Here is a 20,874-nt window from a genome sequence, read left to right as displayed (position 1 = left end):
AAAAATTCTTTAAAACATACATTTTTATTTCCTTATCAATTTTTAGCTAATTTGAACAGTACATTTAAAACAACAGAAAAAAAATCTTTTTATTTTATACTACTTTATAGATAGAATATTTTGGTTATCATCAGCACAAACAAACAAATAAATATGTATATGGATGGACATGCACCCCTCCTGACAAGTTGTGGAGAGGTGTATCATATATTTTTAGATATATAAAACACATCCATCATTTCTTTCTCTGAGGAGGCAGATAATACTATTGTGTCAAAAACCCAAAATGAGTAAGTAAATTCCAGTTTGCTCTCACAAATAAATACTCTCAAATTCCAATGCAACACTGCGTACCATATTAACAGGATCGTATTTATTCTTCAAAATTAATATGATCTTCATACATTATTAACTCCTTCACTTCAATAACCAGGAGTTCAGCCATCATTCCACTGACCCTGAAGCCAAAAGGCTCAGAGTGTACTGCTCAACAGCAAATTCTCCCTGACAGGAAATACAAAATCAGAGAGCAGACACACAGTCCGTAGGCACTGCCCCCAGACTACACCAGCTACCTGTGTACACAACTTCAGAGTGCTATTAATATCTGAACTGCCTTAGTTAAGACTCATCCTCTAGGACCAGTTCTCGTAATTTAATGAGAACATGGCAGCCCAGTGAGTCACAGTGACGTGTGTGAGTACTCTGTGGTATCAGCACTGATGAACATTGCATCTGCTACAGCACAGTGAAGAAAGAAAACATGCCTGGTTAGGATTATAAAGCATATTTGAGTCCTCCTTCAAAAACTATGGAGAGTGGCCAGAATATGCTAAAATTGAGGGCCAGGAAAGTGGCATGCACACACATAGCTTTGAGAACATTTCAGAAGTGGACAAAAAAAGATGACCACTCATGATCTGCAACTGAGGGTTAAGTGTAAATAGATACAGTACTGCTGCATAACAACTACACAGTTAAGCATCTAAAAGTACATCTATTTGGAACATGTCCATTTAATCACCAATTTACCTCTTACTACAGTTATTCCATTTTGCAATGAAACCACCCATTTGTGAAAAAGCAAATGTTTGCTCATTCTAGGTATCACATGTTCAAAATTACAAAGCTTAAGAATTTCAATTAATATACTTTTTTCTCTGCAAAGTGTCAAAGTGTGTACAACTACTGCAGCTCAAATTTCTATCTTTAAGCCCAGGGCTTAGGTATTTTTACCATAACCATAAAATTCTAAGACAAAAATACAGAAAAGAAACATACCTTTATGCAATAAATAAGCAGGTTAGATTATACAATTTACCTAATGCAGCTACCTTGACAAAAGGGTGTAGTTTGACCCTACCAATAAACTTACAAAATATTATACTTTAAAACCAGAACACATCAGTAGCTACAGATGTGCCTCCTGAACCTTTTAACTTATGCAACCACAAAGCTTTTAATAGTTAGCAGCATTAAAACAGCATAATTGAAAATCACTCCTCTTAACTGGACAAACTTCTGTGGCTAAACTATTTGGCTGAAGATACATTAAAACCTGCTGTATTATGCCATTGAAGTGTTAATAAAAAAGCTGAAGTTAAAAATAAACAGCTGATTAGAATATTTTGCTTTCAGTGTTCACTTCTATTTGTGATTCGGTAGCTGTACCAAGCCAGATGTGTCATTGAAACAGAAACAAAGGAAAAACAATTGTAAAACCCTATTATCCCAATAGAATGGTGCAAATTGGCAGGACACGAGCTCAAGACACACAGCCACCCTAAACTACATTAAATTTAACTAATTCCTAACCCTCTCTCACAGTGGGCCACAGCAAATACAGTAATTTAATTATTTTTGTGAATTGCACTATCAAGAGAACATCTCTAAAATAATCTTAAAGAACAGACAATGCCATTCCTCACCAATCTTTTGGAACAAGTGTAGCCAATGTAAGATTCTTTAAAAGAAAACAGACAATTCACACTGAAGTACAAGAACTAAAGTAGAGCAGGATTCACAGTTTGTTTTGAAGGAAAATACTTCTTAATGGTTTAAACACATACTGTGCCTCAGGTACACACGGTGTGTACACACTACAACCTTCTGATCTCAAGGACTCCCCAGTTGGAAATAACCAGCACAGACTAGAGCAAGACTGAACACTTGCTGCCTCAGAAATAAAAATGTGAATGGCTTCTATTAGCTTATATGAACTTGATCCCCAAAAGTTAAAAACCCATGCTGGGAGCAGGGAGTTTTTTATAAACTTGTTTGATGAAGCAAATAGTAACTACTGCGAGATAGCCCAGATTATCCTCTGCACAGTCACAAAAGTAACAATGGCTTATCTAATGAATGACAGAGAGATTCTTCACCATATATCCTTAACGACCATCATTAAAAGTTGACATGCTTAAAAAAGAAATACTTAAGTTTTGAAAAGCAAAAAAGCCTCTTGTAAAAATAAGACACTAATAGACCCTGAAAGCTCTGGGCAGCATTCAGGTATGGTTACCTGAATCTATCTGTGCTCCTAAATGCTGTTAGAAAGTTCATTTTGAAGAAAACACAAATTAAGGTTCCAAAAAATCCTAGCATCACAACTGGCGAGAAGCTCTCTCACAGCACAGTACATAACCCTTAGGCAGAAATTCAGGTGAGGTACAAACCTGTAAAAATCTATGTAAAGAAAACGTATGACTGAGTTACCTGGTATAATTCATAACAGCACTTGGCAAATGAATATTGAACAGTTACTCTAATGTGCATTTTACCTTAGGGCTGCAAGTCATGTTTGTGTTTAACATCAAGCCACTTAAAAGCTGTTTATCATCATTTCCTTTATGTGTGGGAGAACACTTTAGGAATTACTATGCAAATATTTACCAAATGTTAAATTAAAGCCAGGTCACACGAATGCAGAAGTGCAATGTAGGCAGAGAAGTGACATAAATTTTTAAAAATGGGCTTGACATTCATTTTGTCACAGAATCCTGACTTAGCTGTTGCCACCTAATACAACACCATCACTGTTCAAATAGTCTAAAACAGGTTCAAGAATTCTTCAACACATTTATTTTCAGTCAACATACACTTACTCAAATGAAAAACTAATCAATTTATAATTAAAGCATTCCCATTTATTGTTAGGTTTTTAAATAAATCAATAGGTTCACATTTTAAGTTGGAGTGCATTCATGATTCTTTTTGCTCCCAACTCAGATAGAAAAGTACCAATCTCTTTTTATGAAAGCTAAGCAACATACTTATCAAACATTACAGTTCACACTGGGTATTTTGGACTGTTAATGAGCAAGAGAATCCTAACAGTTCTAAATACGTTTCAGCTGACCATCAATAAAATAAACACCACTTAATGATTTCACAATTAATTATTTTTTGATACTGTATTTTGTTCTGCTGTGCAGAATGCATAAAATTAATAGCAAACCATATCCTGGAATTTTTCATTTAATATAGTAACAATGGGATACACTAAAAAAAAATCAGAAATAGGACTGACTTAAACTTACTCCTCATGCTGATATTTCTGAAGTACCTCCACATCAATGCTTCACTAGAGCAAACAGACTTCAATGAAATACAGTATGAAAATGGAAATCATATATGCCTGTTCCACATACACAACAACAGAATAAATGCCAGGTCAAACTTGGGAGAAGGAGTGGCCTCTGGCCATATCATTTTCTGTCATTTAGACAGTGTAAAAGTAAAACTAAAAATCCATAATCATAAAACATTTTCTGATGAAGCAATATTTTAGGTTAAGGTCAGTAAAAGAGATATTCTACCACAATCATTTTTAGATTATAAATTGCAACGTGATGCATTACCTCAACATAAGTAGTATTTAATGATTTCTGTAAGCATTTTAAAGCTCCACAATGTACACACACAGCCAAACAGCACTAAGCATTAGTAGTTACTCTCACACCACACCTTGGGGAGCAGAGCACAAAAAGCAACTTGGAGAGGAACATACTCCTTAGATTGGTCACAGCCTCAAACTTTATCTTTAAATCCTTCTCAAAGTTTATCAATGAATTAGAACAACCTTAAGCATTTTTGGTTTGCTTACCAAAACCACCTCCAAACAAGCCTGAAGTGGTACTTTATTCAAACTTCATCTCAACTGCCACCAATAGGGATGTCATCTTCAGCTGTAGTAGAGGTTGGCCTCTGTTTTTAGATCAATATGAATACCGAGTTTCCAAAATCAAGAGCTGATCACAAAGCAAACGTTGCTACTATCACAATCTGGAGCTGAACAGTTAGAGCTCAGCAACAACACAACATGCATGCACTGATGTCCTTGTACAGCCTAAGAGAAACCCCTCAAGGAAAAATCCAAACGCCCCAACATGCATCACACCCTGTCCTTACAGCAGGTAAACAACCACAAGTTCTACACTCCTCACATGCACAAATTGTACCATTGCATACAATATTGTAGGTTACAGACATAACAGTTTTTATGGAATAAAAGGAGCCACAAGAAGCTTCTGTAAAAATCAAAGATGAACAGCTATATTCACAAGAGATTAAGTCTGTTCCAGACATTACTGAATGCAGCAATTCCTGGCACAGACCTAATCTGAATAAGCCTCCCTATAGGAAGTACATGAGTATACTTCATACACACATATATATATTTACACACACACGCTTGTAACTGAATACAAATTGGGTCTTCTTTTCACAAACGTCAAAAATAGACATAAAGCAATATTTAGGTTTCACTGCTCAGGAATCTTCCAGAGTTTAGTTTACATTATACATACCAGAGGATGTTACAAGCTCATATTTCTAGGTCTCATTATTGAAAAAATAAATTCTTACCTCTAATTAACTACATTGTCTTTACAGCATAACATTAACAAACACATTTTTAACCCTTTCCAGTTAGAAACTCAAAAGCAGCAGAAATCTTTAAGGTAATACAAGGAAGAGAAACATGCTACAACACAGTGAGACAGCATTAAAAAATTCCTCGTGCTATTGTTCTCCCTCACCAAAACTCTGACCCTGCTTGCATTAGAAGTGAAAATGATGCAAGATGCTAGAGAGAAGATAAAATTTCTTTATAGCTTTCTACCAGCTGGAGTGGCACACATTCTCTCAAGTTATTAATATTAAAGAAAGATCTATACTGAGTGAGCTCAAGGACAGAAATTAAAGCTGAGGAGGGCAAAGGACAAGGCAGTCTGCTCCGAGAGAAACTGCTTTTAAACATCCAGAAATAAAGCTACAGAAAACACAGAAGGCCATACAGCAGAAATAGTCTTAGAAAGGTGACTGTAAGGGATGCTTCCTAATCTCTCCTCCAGATGAAATAAAGTACTATAAAAATAAAGCCGCAGAAGAAAGCATCTTTGGAGAGGAACTCTACCTTAACTGGCAGGGTGATGGGGAACAGAAAGAAGTTCATTGCAAGCAATCAAACTTGTGAGTACATGGAAGACAAAGCTCTTCACTTTTCACAATAAATATAGCAGGTCTAACAAGCTTTCAAACCTCATGCCAAAACATGATCACAAGAAGTAACACCAGTCTAAGCTGTTATACCCATGATGCTTTGCTTCTGACCGAAGCACACATTTTGATTTTTTTAGACAGGTTAGTAAGTTTTCCTCACACAGTAAGATGACTCAGAAATTTTACTCCTCCTAAAAGGAATAAATTAAATAGTCAAGTATGAGGTGAATTAAAGATTATTTTCTTCAGAACAACACAATTTCTCCCTCTGTGTAGAAGGATCTCTTTTCAAACAACAGTAGAGGGAACTACTCCTGAAGTGGTACTTTATTCAAACTGTAAACAAGATATTTAACTTTATTCCCTGTAAACAAGATATTTAAAAAATTAAATCTCATTCTATGTATTTTCACATGTACTAAATTTTTGTTCAGATTCATTCATTTTCTCTACTAATACTAGTTGTGAAAAACATATTCTTCCCTCAGGCACTTCTTTTTTCAAATCATGATTAGATGTGATGTAGCCAAATGTTAGAAAGTAGCAAAGGAGTTCTGAAAAAACAGTGATTTACATAAGATTGCTTTAAACAGTCAAAGTTTCTGTCTTTGAAGGCACTAAAAACCTGATATCAAAAGGGGAACTAATCAGATCGGGTCAGCAAAGAAACATTCATCTTTGTCAGAAACATTGGGTTTATCTCAGTGCACTTGCACAGTCTGGTCACACTGCCTTGCCGGCCCTTAAGGATGCCAAGAGCACAAAACAGACAACCAAATAATTCATACATGAAGCCTGTGGACTGCCACAGATCTGTAGCAAAAGCAACTCGTTACCAATCCCAAAAAAAGCAGAAAAATCATCTCTTGCTCTTCCCAGGCACAGTAGCCAAAAAGCAGAGCTTCCTTTTAGTCTTAGGAATGAGGCTAGAACACAGCACAAGTAGAGCTCACCACCAGCTTTATCTTTGACATGCTAAATGGTCCAAAATACCATTAGTCAATCCCTAGTCCCCAGAGGGACCCAGAATATTTCTTGATCTCTAGCCATCTTTGAATTATTATGCTCTGAGAAATCAACAGGACCAAGTATGTCCATGACTAGCAGTCAAAACATAACAGCAAAGACTGATGATCACTTCTTTCTGTCTTCACCTGTTCTCTTCACACTCCTTTTGGAGGTATGAAACTCATCCTTTTTGCAATTTTTCCTTCTGATTAATTTTCATGTACAGTTAGCACATTCTGTTTTCCTTGGGAAGACAGAAGCTCAAAGAGGTACTGGTTTTAAGAGCCACCTCATTACAGCCAAGGTGGGCTTAGACATCAGAGAGCTCTCAAGGTGAAGATGTGAGCTACAAGGAACCTGGCACACAGGTTACATACACAGTTGCATCTGTTAAAAATGTCCCAGGTCACATCTGAAGATAAAGATCCTGGCCTGAGACCCTAGCAGACAAACCATAGAACACAAACACAGTGGAAGTTCTTCACATAGTCTATAAATCAAGGGGAGCACAGTGAAAAGGACTCTTCCACTTGAGTCACTTGACACTTGCGTACTGTAGGTCACAGCAGAAGGAAGGACAGCAAGTCTCTTCTGGCCCTCAGAGATATTTTTGGCAAAGAGGGACTAGATTTCTTGTCCTTTAGCCATCTTTAAATTATTATGTTTTGAGAAATTACTAGGACTATGCACTAATAATAAAGTCTTCATTTTCCACAAGGCAGGGATGGTACTTTACTGTAATCGGAAAGGAGAAAGAAGAGAGAGTTGGTTTATCCTGAGTTCAATATGCAGAGGGGAAAATTACCTATTTCCCATATTCAGTCTGAGGAGGAAAACAGAAAAAGCTGCTGCTAATCTCGCTATTATGGAATATAAAAAGATATATAAATACAAAATGACCCAGAGTATTTCAACTAACACTCCAACTTTTACTTGACTTGCAGCACTAGAACCCTTCAAAAATAAGAGCATTCAGATTTTGTATTGAATCCAAATGCGAATGAAAAAACACTCTCTGAATATAACTGTCTGAATATTACTGAAATAAAGCATGATGCAGAGAACACATCAGTAGAGGATCACATAGACCACTTTTACATTACACTCCAACATTTAAGAAGACCATGTATGCCTGTTTCAGTTTTACTAAGAAAGCTGAAGATACACATTTAGACAAAGGTATACACACTGCACTTGTAAGAACCAGCCAAAACCTCCCCTTCACAGGCTCAGTTAAAAGTGGAGCACACTGTATGCCAGGCACTGAATCCAAGATAACTACACAAATGTAAGAATATAAGTGCAAACTGATCTTCAGTTATAAATTATGAATATCCTTTAGCTTTTCAAGTCCATTAGATTAGACTGCTTCAACAATGCAGAAACACAGAAGACTCAACCTTGTGCAAATTAACACAAAAGTTCCAGAACAAAATATCTCTAAATAAACCTACAAGATTTTAAAGCTTACCTTTCATATCCCAAGTCCCCCGTGTCAAATATTATCTACAATATTCAGAGTAATATTGTTATGCTAATAAGCAAACCGTTTTTCAGCTCCAGGCACCTGGCAAGTAATTAATTAGTACTGAGTCTGGCTTTTTGTTTGACTACCTAGAGTTAACACTGGGAGGGCTAAAGACCACAGCCATGATTTCTTAAAATCCAGCATTAAGTGGACAGACAGAACTATAAAGCTACTCCTTCAAACGGTCATTTTTCACACAGAAATGAGAGAGGAAAAAACCAAAAGTAAGAAAAGAATGTGTATAAGAGTAGTGTATTTCAAAAGAAAAGTCCATGTTAAGTGAGTGAACAATACTATTATTTTGCCAACAAAAACTGACAATCCCTTAAATTCAAATCATTCAGTACAGGTACAGATAAAAACGAGGCTGGCTGCAAATTAAGACAACTCAAGCTTGTAACAAACTCAGCACTGAAGGATACCAGATCTTCAACAAAAAATGATAAATGATTCACATCTCCGTGGGCAGCCAGCACTTCAGCCCTGTATCCAGAAACCATCTAAGATTGTTTTATTTACACTCTTGGGCCTTTCTTTGATAAAGTGATTAATGCATTTGCAGCTGACACAGGACTGCTTATCAGTAGCAGCTGAGAGCTTCAAAGATGTGATTGAGTAACACCAGACACTAAACAAAACTGAATACAAATGCCTGTAAGACAATGCAGACCAAGCATGCCGGAATCCTGTCAAACTCTAACATAAACTGAGCTTTAGCTAAAGCTCAAGTGAGAAAAGAATGGTAGTAAACTATAGGAGCATATCCTTAATTCCTCATAGAAAGCCATTGGGTATTTTTTGGAATTCCACAGAGAACAGCAAGACTTTGCTGCTGCAGTACCACCCTATTTTCTTCATGATCAATCACCAACCAGATACTGGGAAGGAATTTTCCCAAAGACTGCCAGATTTGCACTGCCAGCAGGACCAGTCAGACTACCACTCCCTTCTCACACATCCAAAGCTGGTGCATTTCAGAAATGCCACCAATTCCCACTGGTGCCACTGCCCATATCGACTTAATCAGTTCTCCCCATGGTCTCTGAACAGCTCCTAGCAGGCACATTGCTCTCCTTAGAGTGGACTTAACTGTGGACCTCTCTTTCCTCACTCAGAGAAAATACCCAACTTTTCACAGTACGTTCACTGACTGTGTTCCAAAACCAAGTCAAAGGGACAATCATAGGCCTAGTGCTATAAAGATGCTGAGACAGTAGTTTTAAATAAGCAAAGCATTAGAAGATGTAAGAAGACTCCCTGTGAAGAAAAAGTAAGTTCATTACAAATGAAAACAAAAAGGAAAAAAAAAAAGAAAAAATTTAAAAGGGTGGTGGTGGAAAGTAATAGACTCAAAATTGGCTGTGCAGGGAGGGAAACAAAGGGTGTAACCATACAGGTGTTGGAGCAAGGTTTGCAGGTCTGTACTAGATGATGCTGTAATCTATTTCACTCTCATGTTAAACACTAAATGAACCAGATTCTCTCCTCTCTTTACTGCTCAAGAGAAAAAACAATTGGGTCAATAATATTCTGAAGGCACAACAGTGAAGCACTGCCTAATTCCATAAAGCCTAGCCAGCTTCTGGCCAGTGGTTCTGTCTATTGCTTGAAAGAAAATAATCAGGCAGTTTAAAAAGTTATACAAATATTTAGCAGCTTAATATTATACTGTGGGGATTATTATATAATCTACCATATTCTGTGCTATATTAATAAAATTGATATCATCACAGTACAATGTGGGTTAAGTTTTAGTATTTGACTTCCAAGATACAGCAAATATACCTGGTAAACAGCTGAAACAACCTCTACCTTTAAACACATTGCCAAAGCCAAGTGATGGAACTGGATGAAACCCAATCAAGGCTCCTGAGAACAACTCCCACCTTCACCTGGCTGAAATACAGAACATGACAGAATAATTACATCATCAAAACTTGACACCATATGCCCAAGCTCAATGCATGAAGTGGATTTTGACCAGATAAATAGTGAAGAAAGTGAGATTACCCACTTTTCCATTGAAATTTAATACTACTAGTGTGCATAAGGGTTCACCCTGCCCAGCCTTTAACCCAAAGGGCTGCTTTCTTCTGCTATTCCAAGTGTCTCCAGGAAAACAGAATCACAAAAGAGTTGGGAAGAAACACCTTCACAGGTTTCAGAGGAAAAATGAAGGCAGCATCAGTCAATGCAAAACAACTAACAGACAAATAGGACTAAGTCAGTCAAGTACAACACTCAGCCCAAATGTGGAAAATGACACCTAAGGAACATGTTCCAGTTACTGTTTGGTAGCAACCTTCTCCAACTCACAGCTTGCAAGGGGGCCACATGTAAAAAAAAAAACGCTCCTTACACAACTTTAATCCAGCAAGTACAACCCTACAATAAAGTAAAAATGAAAACAGCTGATAAGCAAACTTGTTTAAATGCTGTATTTGTATATATTTTACATCAGTCCTGAGATGCCATTACAACCTTCATTTTCATTTGCAGCTTGATGCCATCCATCACTAATACAAATGAGTCCAATTTACTTTTCAGTCAGCTACCTCATTCATTCTCTTTGGGCTCCAGAACTGTACCCACATACATAAGCTCCACATAATTATGCCATGCTCAAGCACCAACAGAAACAAGAAATAAAATTAAAGACCCACTGAAAATGCCTACAGCTAAGTGGACATAACATAGCCATTATTCACAAGAATGCTCAACCCTAGGCATGTTATAGGAACGTTTTAGCACAATGCACTGTCAATAGGGCTTGCAGAGTAACAGCTCCCTTCTCAGTAAGAGATGATTGGATCTGGTTCCCAACTCCCACACACAAAAACAGGTAGGGAGATGGTCACTGACAAGTTCAGCTGTAAGATGCCACAAAATAACTGGACCTATTTCCACTAAATTTTATCACCATATGCAGTGCCTGAAAAGGAAACCAGCACATGCAATGAAGCAGGTCATTCTCTTCTTTAAATGGTTACTAAGAAAATCGCCAATGTCAGTTAATAAAAAAAATTATAACATCAGAATTTACTGGCCTAATGCTCACAAAGTAAGTGATTTGGACTCCTACAGAACCTGCAACAGCTTTAGCTGCATTATTAAAGATATCTCTTACACAAACTATGATTTCAGGCTCAAAAACAAATATATACAGAAAACTCCCAAGAAAAACAGCCTGAAAATCCATTAAGTGTGCTTCAGCTTACAACACTATTTAACAATTTGATCATTAAACTGTAGCTTCTATCTTTCACTATGAACTCAAGCATCATGAAAATACATGATTCAAACTCACCATTCAAAAGTTAAATCTAGCTTTTTTCTCCCCAGTTAAAATAAACTCCTTCATCAATGTATTTTCTTCCCAGATTGCAGAATAGTATTTTTTCAGTAACAAAAAACACTAGCATGAAACTTATCACACATAAGATGTTTCAAAAATGAAGCAACAACATTTTGCAGAATGTTAATAGTCCAGTAATACAATCTATTTCAAAACTACTTTGGTCTGCACCACAGCATGTGGAACTAAGACCCTCACTATAAAGTCTGCTTATGAACACCAGCATCCTGGATTTTGTTACACAATAAAGCTGGGTTTTGTTTTTGTTTTTTTTTTACTCTAAAATCCATATTGATAAGCCAAACAGTTAATCTCTAAACACACAATGCATAAAAGGGATCATTTCAAACCAGAAAAATGGAAGACACTTATAATCACCACAGCATTCACATTTGAATGACAGCTAAACATAAAGACACATCAAGCATTCAGCCATCTGGAAAGAAGATGTTTTTTTTTTATATTGTCTATTCTCAAAGCCTTAAGGCAAGAGTCAGAGGTTGACCAAGACTTCCATTTAGTGAGATGCTCATTTCCTATCTCCAGCCATTAACAAACTGCACTATGAACAATAAACTAGACCCCTCCACTTTCACTGCATTCAAAGACAGTTGTGTCACACCAGGACAAACAATGCCAGATGTACTTTGTATTTGGAACATAGGAAGTTACCAAAAAATCTACCTAGTGCTTTCCTAGTGTCTTTGAATATGGCTTATTTAATAAAATGACAATAACAATTAATATATATTTTGTTACACCAGACAAGAAAGAGTATGATACATATATAACTGCAAAATTCCTGATACATAAATAAAAACAACTAAAGTATGTATTCAGACACTATTCAGAGTTAAATGGCAGTCAATATTGCCGCAGCAAAATAAACAAAAAAAAAAAAAAATCGCACTGCAAGCACAGCTACCAGAGACCTGCAGTGACCAGAGGAAGGTGCAGTCCAGCTTTAGCATTACATTTTTAATAATACATGAAGGGCCTAATAGGAAAAGCACCCTGAACGTACAAACACAAACCGTCTACTCCTTTCACATTCTCACTTGCAGCAATTTCTCCCCCACGAGGCACAAAATTCAATTTGAATGGAAAACTACCTAAACCAACATTTTCCAGACTTTGAGATTAAGGGGCCAACACTGGCATACTCTGGTCCATCTTATTACGAGTGGAAGTATGTGAAAAGGAGAAGCATTCAGAGCAATTTTGATCTGTTGAGAGTTTGAAAAAGTAAATGGATTCAACACAACAGTAACCACAAGGAAGAAGACACCCTTAGATGTATTTTAAATGCACAGGTCATGAGTGCTCTTCTAAGCATTTATGAGATACGATGAGTTTTTAGAGCAAAAATTAATTCTTAATTTTGCTCTTCATGAAGTCAGTGAACTGGTTTCCATGTAAATTTAGTACCTCCCATCAGTCAGCAGCTGAATGAGAGCTACCCAAATAACTACTCCTGAAATATTAATACAGGAGTCTTCCCTGGATTTTTACGTGCAAATTTTCTTGCCTCACACAGAAGAATCATAATTTATCATTGACAAACCCTAATGTTAATTTTCTTCTTCACACACATGTGCTCTTTTTTTCTGAAAAAAAAAAAAAAAAAAGCATATTCCTTTTTCTATTACAATCTACACAACACCTGCATCATGACTACTACTATGCAAATGCTGGTCTTTATGCACAATATTGAAATGTCAGTGAACCTTCTCCTTTCTGCCACCCAAAACAACTATTTCAGGTTTCCAGCTCTTCAGGGAGTTTTCTTTTTGTAGCTTACAATGCCAGGAACTCCTGAAACATTTGTTCAGGATACATTTATTACAGCCAGCAGGGGAAAACTAACTGTGAATTGGCAGCAGCTTGATTTTTCAAATGAGCCTAATTCTGTAGGAGCTGAGCATGTTAAATCTCATCAGTCCTTGAAAAATTTCAGCAAGTCCTTCCACCCAACAAATAACATGGGAAAATTCAACTGAAGAGAGCAATTGCCTCCCCAATGTTCTTTTCTTTGAGCAGACAAAGCACAGGTTGAGAGGCACCAGTAACAGAAGATGACAGTCAAATTTCCAACATTACTTTAAAAATACATATCTGCTAAGTAAGGCAACTGTGAGAAACAGACTTTTGAAAAGTATGGAAATTAAGCAAGTTTTATGTATTAGTACACTGTTGCAACTCATTCTATAGAATGGGGAGGGCTGGGGTGGGCAACATGGAGAAAAATAATGAATTTCTACAGAAATATCAGTAGATTAAGTAACTTAAAGAAAATACAATTAAAACCAGAGTCAAAGCAAAGTATATTTTTTTACGCACTAGAACAGACCAGATATTTCCATAAATCAGCTCCTACTCAGTAGTAAATAAACTACCTTGTAAAAATAAATAAATTGCTGACAACCCCCTACTGCAGCAAATTATTTTTATTTAAAAAAAAATCATTATACCTTAACAAAAATCATTGTTACAGCAAATAATTTTCAACTCAGTCTGAGTAGAAGGAATGTGATTTGGAGGCAAACAGCTTTTCACAGAGTTCACAATATATAAACATTTAATTTATGTATACGATATTTGCCTCATTTTTTTTCTAAAAGCAAGCCCTCTGGAGTCCTTACTCACCAAAAAAATTCCTGTATTATTTCTGGCTTTTATACAGGCTCTCATGTAGACTAACCCATAGTTCAAATAAAAAACAAGATTACAAAAACCAAACTTCTTTAGAGAAACAATTTAAGCAGGGAATGGAACACTTTGGGACTATTTATTTCAAAAGCAGAAACTTGTTTCAGTTTAAAAAAAATGTACAGGTGAGATGCAGCACCTTTAACCAATTTACTGATGCTGAAGTATGACACAAGCTAGAACTTGGTTTTGCCCGGCATAGAGTGAGGCACAGTTTTCATGGCACAGCTGCAAGGCCCTCACTGCCTGTGAAAGAAAAAGGGTACAATGAGCCATTCTAGACTTGAACTGATGCAAAACAGCAACATTGCCTCAGCCAGAATTGCAGAACCCTTTAATTACTTACAGAAGAGCTACAGATACTGTCACATATAGCTTTCTTTATTGCTTACCCTACTTATGCACCATTGTATTTCTGTCCTGACCTTGTGATGTTTAATATCTAGAACCAATCAAAAAAGTTCTGAGATGAAACATCTCCATCAAAATCCTTACTGAAATAGTTAAGAAAGCCTTATAGAAAAAGTTGCAGTTGGAAGAGAGAATTTTAGTAGCTGCTCAACCAGGAATCCACAGGAAGGATGTTCTGCTACTGCAGGAGTAGCAGGGTGAAATGGCACATGGAATTCTGACAAGCTCTGCAGGAAGAAGTTAGTTAAGCAGAGTTCTAGGTCACATTCTATCTTTGTTCATGACACTCACCACTTACAAAGAGTCTCTATGCCAAGCAGCCTGCAGCCAACACTACCAATAAGAGCAAAGTCTTCAGAGCTTTAAATTTGTAGTCTGGTTACATTTCTGGCTTGAGGTCAAGAAGTGCCAAGCAGAGAAATTAGTGGAAATCTTTCTAACACTCAAAATATTACCCACCAAATGAGTATCACAGAGGATTTAAAAAAAAAAAATTTTTTTTTAATTATCATCATCATTTTAGGCCAACTGCACCGCAATGAACTGCATTCAACAAAAAAATGCCTGATCTACGAGAACCAAAGTGAATGGTGCCTACATTCAGCAGGAGTAAAACGCTTTAAAATGTGGAAAAAATCATGGAATTATCCACAAATCTTCACCATGAAATTCTGGTCTTATCACCATTAATGACATCCAGCATTGCAAGACTAACAAAAAAATATAACCAAAGTCTAGGAAAGACTACATGGCCTCTAAACTTGTAGTTGGAGGAGAGACATAAAAGGGGAGCTACTTTACTGTGGACAGCATCAAAATTTATAAAGACACACTGAAGTCTGCCTGTTCCCCTGGTACAAAGCCAAGAGGACAAGCTACAGAGCAGGCACAAGCATCTTTTCAACCAGCCCCTTCTGCAGCATACACCATCACCTGAAGATCAGGCAGATCACCCATGTACTTACTGGATGGACAGAATGTTGTCATGGCAGCTTTCAGGCAAATGCCAAAACACTTAATTATTTTACCACTACCTCTCATAGGTACTGAGAAGGCACAAAGCCATGCCCAAATTATAAGAAACAACCCTTAATTGTAAAATGGTCTAAAATGGGTGCTCCAGGGTTTGGATACAGAATAAATACAGCATATTCATGGGATATGTATATAGCAAATACACAGGATTAAACCACCAGGACTTATGACTCATCTCTCCTTCAAAGGTCCAAACACAGACATGCTGAATTTTAACTTCTTTTGAGCTGGAACTACTCTTACTTGGACTGTACATTGTCACTTAAAAGAAACAGGAGATAATTATATAAAGAATTTTTTTGTCTCCTCTCAAAATCTATAATTTAGATGTTTAGGTTTGCCAATAAAGACTAACCCAGCTGTTGACGGATCGATGAGAATGCGATAGCATCTTCTACAAAAATGTGAAGGTCTTTTAAGATTTTGGGAAAGAGATGCGCATAGAGAAACTGATTAGCCAGAGAAAAAAAATAAAGCCATACAATTTTCAAAGAATGCAGGTCTCTGTTCTTGGGATTTCATGTAATTCTCCTTTAGGCATTCCATTTTCTTCTACTGATTGAGGAATTACTGCATTTTTGTAAAGGAAAATGATAGGGAGGTTGTGTATTATGATTCACTAATTGACAGTATTTTATTGGCAATCTGAAAAACATTCTATTCTACCAGACAAGGTGTACTGCAAAACATTTGGCTCATTGGAGCCCCATCTTTGAGGACAAATCCCTAGACAGGAAAAAAAAGTGAGTCCAGTGCCAGCTGTTAGCTTCCACCCATCAGACTGCATTCCGTGATTCCAGCTATCAATCTCTGTACAGTGCAATCATTCATCTTCCTCCCTATCTACCCTTCATCCCAACGCTATCCTTATTATAGGCTATAAGAAGCATGTTCATTCAAGTATTCTGTAGTTGCTTTTTCATACACACAACAGCCAAAACAGAAAAACACTGAGGTAAGAAGTCTTTCTGTGGCAACAAATGTTGCATTCCCGTGAAACCAAAGAGCAACTTGTCTGAACCTCCCACCTCGGGAGCATTCCCAAGAGCGAGTCAAGCACCCGAGCAGTGCTGTGGCACCTGCCACAAGAAAGCCAAGTCATCAGTTCTGAATGGACATATTTAGTGGTGACATAACATTTACAGGTTTACACTGGAAAGAAGAGACATTCTGATTACATGAAAACATCACAACAGTTCCCTTAATGGAGATGTCTCTAGCACAATGATTGGGCATAAAGAGGAAAAAAAACCCAAACATTTACAAAATCAAGTCTTACATACTTTGCCTTTAAAGTGAGGAAAACAGTCCAAAGAAGTCCTATCCAGTGCAAACAATAATCTGATATAACACTAAGTTTCCTTTACAAATAAGTTACTGAAGTAATCCTATGGAAGTAATAAAGCATTGATGAGAAGGCTTACAGAACTAGCACAGCAATATATAACCTATGGGAAACAAAAAAAGCTTTTATTAATTATAATATTACACAAATATTGCAGAAGCTTTTTTTCCCAAAAGTTCTTGTAACATGGTGATTTTCTAAATTTCTCATATGAACCAGCTTTCTCAGTTTAACAAGGTATTCAGGGCACAGTCTACCTCAGTGGAATTTACAAGACAATTTCTATCAATAAGCCATTCACATGAGCCTGTCATTTCTGTTCAGTCACTTCCATGATATAAAATGCATATATCCTTATGCATAAGATTCAATAGTGGAATAAAAAAAAAAATACAAAGCAGAATCTGTTTTCAATGATACTAATTGCTCAAGACCTTTAGTGCTATCATATTCATTAAGGATGAAACACAGGCATGTTTATAGGGGGTTAGAGGGAGTTTATAATAATAAGCAATAGGTCTTCATGCCTAGGAAAGCTGCAGTTCTGACATTCGAATCATTAGGAAAGCCTAAAGAATGTTTTGCTCAACGGGGGAGGAAATCTGCTCCTTCAGTAGCAGAATGCCAGACAGCACAGTATGTTGCAATTCAACTGACCTATCATACTGAATGAGTAAGGAGGAAAGTAAAGTCACACAACATAAAACATTATGCCCAAATGACTGTATCTATTAAATTAAAAGCATTATGTTTTTCAGAAAATATCAGTAGATCACAACCTTCCATTTTCAGATACTTAAGCAAATAAAACCATTAAAACTGCATTTTATGCAGCAAGCAAAAGCACCTCCCACTTCCATCCCATGCCAGAAATACCATTTGAGGTTTGAATTCCTTCTTCACAAATTCCTACAAGTCTACTCAGAGTTCATCTTCAACTTGGCAAAGAGCAACAGCAAGTAGTCACTACTTAGAACTCTGTACTGCTCTTTGGTGGCTTCCTTCTCTGACTGATTTAACATTCCGTTACTATACAAATCTTTGCTATATCTCAGTTAACAACAGCTGAATAGTGTTCAGAACTTGATAAATACGATCTAGGAGAAAAAAAAAAAAAATGGACACTCAGTATTATCACATGCACTGAAGTCTGACTGCAGTATTTCCAGGACAGGTTACTCTCATTTTGCCTATTGAATTTCCACCAGTTTTACCAACTCTACCCTTCAATGAGCTCCCCTGAAACACATTAACATCAGGTAACTCAGTATTCAGCCAAAAGCCCATTACTGGCAATAGTCAACTTCTTATAAGGAAAAAGGGCATCAAACTTTCTTTTTTCCATGTTACATAAGTACATAATGGACTAGAAGACATTTTCTATGACAACTCTAAATTCAATGGTAGTTCTTCTGTAGATTTTAAACACCTGTGAGAAAAGGAGCCTGAAAAGCTACCAAAAATGTAATAACCTCAACACTAGTGGCTATGCTACACAAAACATTTTACAAAAAATTGACATTTTACACAAAAGTGATTAAAAAGCAGACACCTTTTAACTCTCAATTTTTCTGGGTCCCTATAAAAGCAATCCAGAGAATTCTTTAAGGGACCCAAAGTTCTGCCACTTGAAGGATGTTCCCAATCCCAATGAAATACCATCACTAGCATTTTTAAGTCAATAAGGAGTTTCTGAATTCATTTGTCTCCTACATTTTCTTTGCTTCCCCTACTCATACATAGCCTGTATTCCTATATATCAGTCACTCAAACTCATACAATAGTAATGAGAAAGCAGCATATCAAGTTATAGTCTCATTTTTAGTACAGTATCATAGTGACAACTCCAAAGGCTGAATGCAGAAATGATAATCAAGCTGTTCATTGAAATATATCAGTGGCCAAAACAATGTACAAGCTATTAACATACAGTAACTTATTAAGGATACCAAGAAAATAAGGGAATTAAGAGTTAAAATAATTTCTAGCAAAAAAAAAGTACTTGAAGACAAAGCTTAGAATTATTTTGGTAAAACAAAGATTATGGATTCACACCATCCCTATTAGAGCAAAAAAATTAAAATAAACTAAGACAAATCAGGACAGGGAAAAATACCAAACCTAGTGACCATGTTCAAGACAGAAGTACACAAGTGCCACACAAAAACAACTCTATTACTCTGCCTTTAAAAGGACTACACACTTACAATTTGCCCAAAACACAACAAAAAAATGTCATAACAAAAGGACTTCCTTCAAAACTCTTTGCATATACCTTCTGAAAGAGTCTTTTGGTTTTGCAAACATCTTTTGAAAGCATTAGAGTAAAAAAAAAAAAAAATTGTCATTCTTCCTATCCCAAATATATTTAGAGAAACTACAAGCACATTCAGTTCTGTTTGCTGGCTGATTTACAACAGCAATACCTAATTCCAGAACACTAATTGTCATGTGGTCAGCAAACAGGAACAGAAAGAAACTGAGAAAGTGTTTTATTAGTAGAACTCACAAAATTATATAAACAACCAACATGTAGCATTAGTTTTCTAAATGTATCTAATTTGGGAAAAATCATCAGTACAACCCAAATCACCTATTTTTTCCCATTCTAACCAAAACCACACCATTCTGGAATTAACCTACTATCTTACTACTTCCTGCTCAGTCTGACTGCAAATCAAAATTCTCATCACCATTCTAGGATTAACTGGATGCCCTCTGTATGTTCTCATGAATGGAAAGACACACTCCTGTTACAAGTGGAGATCAAGTTCCAGGAAGACAAGGCAACAAATATTTGACTTTCTCTATCCCCATTCCCAAAGGAGGCTCACAAAGGCTGTTGAGTGTGAGCCACTCAAGAATTTAACTGTGCCTAAAGTGACAACTTTTAAACCACAAATTGCAGTGGTTATTAATTTTACTACATGACTTCCATGTCCCACTCATTCAGCTGGCTTCCAAGAACAAGACTGCAGACAGCCAAAGTAGTCACTTCAATCAAGCCATGCAGGCAAGTGTTGTATATGCAAACACTAGTAAATGAACACACAGATGATAATCACCACTTCCCTGTCTCTGGCTCCTCCAGAGAGATAAAGAACATTTGGAGCAGCAAGAGGTTTTACACATTTCCCTCAGAAAAGTTTCACTGCAGCTTAAAGAAAAGTCACAGTGGATTTCACTTTGCTAGCCTCATTTCCCTGGGCAGACATCACTTTCTGTACCAACAACATTCAAGGTCTGTGAGACAGCAAGCAAGGATCTCCAGCTGAGCCAAGGGCTCCACTGCAAAGCTGGTGATTCAACTGTTGCCTCAAATGTGGGAGAACAGCATTTCCAAGGGGAGAGATGCGAGCACAACAGAGCATCTACCTGGAGTGCATTTAGCCCCATGTGCATTTTAAGGAATTGCTGTCAACAGGACCATACAAATCAGACAACGTCATGAGAGCCCATGAAATCCTTGCATGCTGACCCAGAACTTCTCTTTATCCTCTCATTCATATACCTGGGGGAGGGAAAAAAAAAGTCTCTGACAATTGACTGGAAAACAATCAACAAGGACCTGTATCCAAGGCTGTCTTACAGCTACAGAAAGCAAACACAGGAACAGGCACAGCAACTCAACTCTTTTGCAGCACATCTGTTCTCACTCAAGCAAAGAATCCTAAATGCAACAGATGACACACAACTGCTCCCCAGGGCACCAAAATATCAAGTTAGGGGCTGGTCTGATGATAAGGAATCATTAATCCTACTGTATCTACCTGTCAGCAGGAAGCCTTAATGTACATTACTAAACAGCAACAAGAGCAGATCCTGGGTCACAAGAGTTCCAACAAACTTCATTCTGCTCAAGTCACTTTTCTGAGATGACACTGACTTCCCTGAAAAATTATTTACAATTCTCACAAAGCAGCTGATCGAGAAACAGTTTCTTAAACATCTATGACTATTCACAACACAAAATCCTAGACC

General features: G+C 36.9%; 1 protein-coding gene across 3 annotated transcripts in view; it reads right to left on the bottom strand.

Moving 5' to 3' along the window:
- Positions 1–20,874, bottom strand: part of PARD3B (par-3 family cell polarity regulator beta) — a 394,980-nt gene that overhangs the window by 370,521 nt on the left and 3,585 nt on the right. The gene's annotated exons all lie outside the window — the stretch shown is intronic.

The sequence above is a fragment of the Taeniopygia guttata genome, chromosome 7 (assembly GCF_048771995.1).
Source record: "Taeniopygia guttata chromosome 7, bTaeGut7.mat, whole genome shotgun sequence".
Lineage (NCBI taxonomy): Eukaryota > Metazoa > Chordata > Aves > Passeriformes > Estrildidae > Taeniopygia > Taeniopygia guttata.
Note: the sequence above shows the minus strand (reverse complement) of the source record. Positions and strands in the feature narration are given on the sequence as shown.